Source organism: Phymastichus coffea, unplaced genomic scaffold (genome assembly GCF_024137745.1).
Source record: "Phymastichus coffea isolate CEN01 unplaced genomic scaffold, Cenicafe_Pcof_1.1 PCOF00051, whole genome shotgun sequence".
Classification (NCBI taxonomy): Eukaryota; Metazoa; Arthropoda; class Insecta; order Hymenoptera; family Eulophidae; genus Phymastichus; species Phymastichus coffea.
In genome coordinates, this window is record NW_026706862.1 from 1,668,301 (window position 1) to 1,672,405 (window position 4,105).

The 4,105-nt window shown below is 31.7% G+C and overlaps 1 long non-coding RNA gene across 1 annotated transcript; it reads left to right on the forward strand.

The window, feature by feature from the left end:
• The first annotated feature begins 401 nt into the window (after positions 1–401).
• On the forward strand, positions 402–2,232 carry LOC131665445 (uncharacterized). The gene is made up of 5 exons (XR_009302030.1): positions 402–702; positions 826–989; positions 1,075–1,235; positions 1,602–1,716; positions 1,825–2,232. It is a non-coding gene; the product is annotated as an uncharacterized LOC131665445 (long non-coding RNA).
• The last annotated feature ends 1,873 nt before the right edge of the window (positions 2,233–4,105 follow it).

Genomic DNA, 4,105 nt, shown 5'->3' on the forward strand with positions numbered 1-4,105 from the left:
CAATGCGTTCCACATGAATCTCGGAAATTGAAATCCATGGGATTTTCAAATGCCTCTGGTTAATCTACAAGATACCTACTTTTATACCACGCATACCTGAATAGATTCTTATAACGTGGGGATGAAAACTGGTTATGAACTAGTGACTGTAATTTGATAATGTTATTTCGTTTGTGCAACTCTAAATCATGATCTATATACATAATACTATCTGAACATTGCTTAACAAAATTTTTCCAAACACGGATCTCAAAACATCTAATGGCTGAATATTTCCAGTGGTTCCTGTAGGTATTCATTTCAAATGGACCGTTTTATCACGTGGTGTGGCATGATGCAGAGCCTCTGGACAGTGTCTGCTCCACGAATCAAGTAATAGCATTGTTGTAGATCCAATATTTGGAAAATATATTTCCCTCAACCATGTTTTGAAGAGATCTGTAAATTTTGCCTTTTTGAATTACTATATTTATAAGTATGTGAAACATAATTTTACCTGAATTCATTTTTCCATCGTTCTTGTAAAATTAAGAATAAAGGTGACAATAACTCTCCTCAGCTGATATCGTTGGTTGTACTGCATAGCTGTGTGTAGTTAACAAGAGAGATTGTACAAGACACTGTACTTGCGTTTCTCTTTGCAGTGCTAAAGTACGACCAGAACGCATTTCTAATTAAAAACCACTCTGATCTGAATTAAAGGTATTCGCAAGATCAATTTGTTTTATTAATTGATTGACGTTTGTTATAAATTCCATCTCTTTTGCGTGCAATTCATCTCTATGTTCTATGCTTTTTTTGTTACAAATTTGTTAATTTTTCTAGAAACGATTCAATGGGCTTCTTTAAGTATTGCAACCCAACCTTTAGAAGATCTAAATCGCATATCCTTGTACCCAACCAATTTTTGTGCTTGTAAAGCCCACCTTCTCAAGTCATCATCATGAATTATAAATCCAGATTGAAGAGCCGCGTTAAAGTTTTCCAAGGTATAATCGCAAATCCTTTCAATTTTTTCCCGGTACGTTCCATCTTTGTTAATTTGGTGACCCCAGCGATGTAACTGTGTTTCAGATGTGACTTTACGAAACAGATTTTGTACTGTTTTAAGAGACAAATTTCGCTTTTCTTTTCCGCTCCTCCAAAACTCTACAACTTATTTCTTGTATTCAAAATTCAATGGCTCACTTTGGCTCTTGCGATCGTCTGTCGGAAATTCGGGATCAACAAGAACTGTATGTAGATCAATATTCTCGACAATAATAGCATTAGGTTCCTTAAATTCTTCTTGGAAATGTAAAGTAGTTTCTACAATCGAATTGACGTTATTACTGGAGTCAATCAAATCTAATAATATTAACTGAAAAAGATCTTTAATTTCCACTTCCTTAATATCGTAATTACTTTCATCAATGGGCAGTTGTTGAAAATAAGCGAGTAGCATATTTATCACGTTTAGAGGATTTATTTTCATTTTGAATGCTAAAAATAAACATGAAATGCTGTTAAAAATAATTATAAATTCAAGAAAAATCTTAGATGGATAATGATTCTAGAATCATTATAAAAAAAAAACTAAGAAATATATCGTATTCTTCCAGGAAAATTGGCCGAACTTTTAAGCTCATGGTGAAACCTCAAAAATGGCAAACTTCAATTGATGATATCTTGATGAAAAAAAATGATATCTTAAATTTGAAAAATGGGTTTTGAAGGGTAAGAGTGCTTCTTTAAGATGCCGTGAACCGTTTTTGAAAAGAATATAAACTCACGATGTAATCAAGCCTTGAATATGGACAAAAAACGTGTTTTTTCGACCTTTAGGGGACGATTACTCAAAAACCTGACGTGATGAAGCAATTCTGACGACGGATTCTAATTCTACGCCAAAAATTACTTCGGAAATGACCGTAAGTTGTAAAAGAACAGTGACGACTCTCTATTTTGCAGGCCTGTGTAATTAGTTGGTGAAGAATATCATATTTACGCATGTACTCCATAAATAATTTAACTAGAAAATAACTTGAAGAGACAATATCAAAAATAAATTTACATTATAAATAAATCAAGAAAAAAGTATTATTCACACAGAGAAAAACAAAAATTTTTTGAGAAAAAGATTGTTCGAAATCAAAGATGAATACGAAAGTTATTTTCAATACGAACATGTAGAATGCCTGATTCAGTTCATTTATTTCTACACATATTCCAATTCAAAATCCATATATAGCATTCTCGCATCAATATAATTTTTTTCACATGGCTGAAATATATGACCTAAAACTTACATGCGTTACTACTCTTGAAATTTTTTTGAGACTTGAAATAATATAAATATGTATATTTTTTTTCGAACGTTTCGCAAGAATTTCTTTCGCAGAATAGCATCGACTCACAACAAAACATTTGATTGACTGGCACCGAATAAAAATATACGTGGTAAGCATATGATGGTGAAACCTGCTCATTTTTAGCAGATAAACAAGTTGAAAACATTCCAGTGACACGCACCAGAAAACTCGTTTCTTCCGAATATGAAACTTATGTTAATAATAATATTAATGTAATGCAACTTAAGGTCATAATAATGTTGGAGTAACTAATTGTTCCCGTAAATAATTGTAAACGTAATTATTATTAACTTTATTGCTTTTTACAATTACAATATTTAAAGAATATAGAGTATTGTGGGCTACAAAATGAGACCTTTCTTTTTGAATATTTAATTTAAAGAAATTAATAACTATTTAAGTGATCAAAAATATATTTTTGTTATCTTTGAATATGTTTAATGATACGAATAACTAATTTTTATGTATTGTTTCAATTCGAGAAAGCTTTGTTTTTATGGAAGAAATTTTTTAGAAAAGCATCATCGTATAAGTATTGTGTATTTAAAGTTTGATAAAATATTCTATAGAAATTGAGTAATCTTATGAAAATCGGATTTTAGAAGTGAAATTTGATGGTAGTTTTTACCGTTTTGAATGTGCTATTGATATATAACGATATACATTTCTCATTATTTTAGACCTTCTTTAGATTGAAATTTCATTCAAAGCGGTTATCATAGCTATTTGTTAAAAGGAAACTATAAATTTAACTGAAGAAGAGCTTACCCTCTTATATATAATTTAAAAAGAAAGTTCGAAATACATTACCTGTAGTTTTCAATGTCCTTCCGAATAAAAGAAGATTTAGTTTGCAAGAATAAAATAATTTTCAGTTGGTTTCAAGAAAAAATGCTTTATAGAAAAGGAGATATATTGAAAGAACGGTTCTTAGGGGTGAACGTGATGAGTAGTTTCCACCCCTTAAATGGTTTCTTCGCCTCACGAATGAATACTTCTGCGTTTTTGTTAGTCGTGCATAGTACATTGAACAGATTCAATGTTAGTTACATCAATTTCATTTATACGGTTTACTCAAAGCGTTTAGTTTCAATAAAAATAAAAAAATTACTTTAAGGGTAGTTCAACCTTAAATTAGAAAAAAATAAAAAACACGTCAACTTTGATTCTTAATGCCCTACTAAATAAAAAAGTTAGAACAGGATTGAATTAAATTCACAATTTTGGCAGACAAAAATGTAGGAATAAAATCACTTCCTTCCTTATAAAAAGTAAGTGTTGCAACCCTCTGGAGCTTTGGTACGCTACGTGACACTGTTATTGAGTCACAATGAATATCCAGTTGATTGCAAGAGAATATCTTATTTAGAAGAAGAGATATATCAAAAAAACGATTTTCAGGGGCGAACTTTAGGGGCAGTTTTCTCCTCTTAAACCACGTATTATCATATAAAAAAAAAGTGTCGACTATTTTTCAGTCCTCTACCACGTAACAAAGTTTCATCGAAATTGGTTACTTACACTTGGTGTACCTTACTTGTTAGACAGACTGCGCGGATCAGTCTATCTGTCGAAGATAGATCTACGAGCGGCGTTTTAGCAGATTCCGCTATCGGAAAATAACAAATAATATACGGCGTTTGCGGTCCCAGGTCTTGAATTATGCGAATTTGAGCGAATGCCGTTCGGTTTGATCAACGCACCGGCTACCTTCACGGGTCTTATGGATTCGCTTTTTGGTCCAGAATACGAAC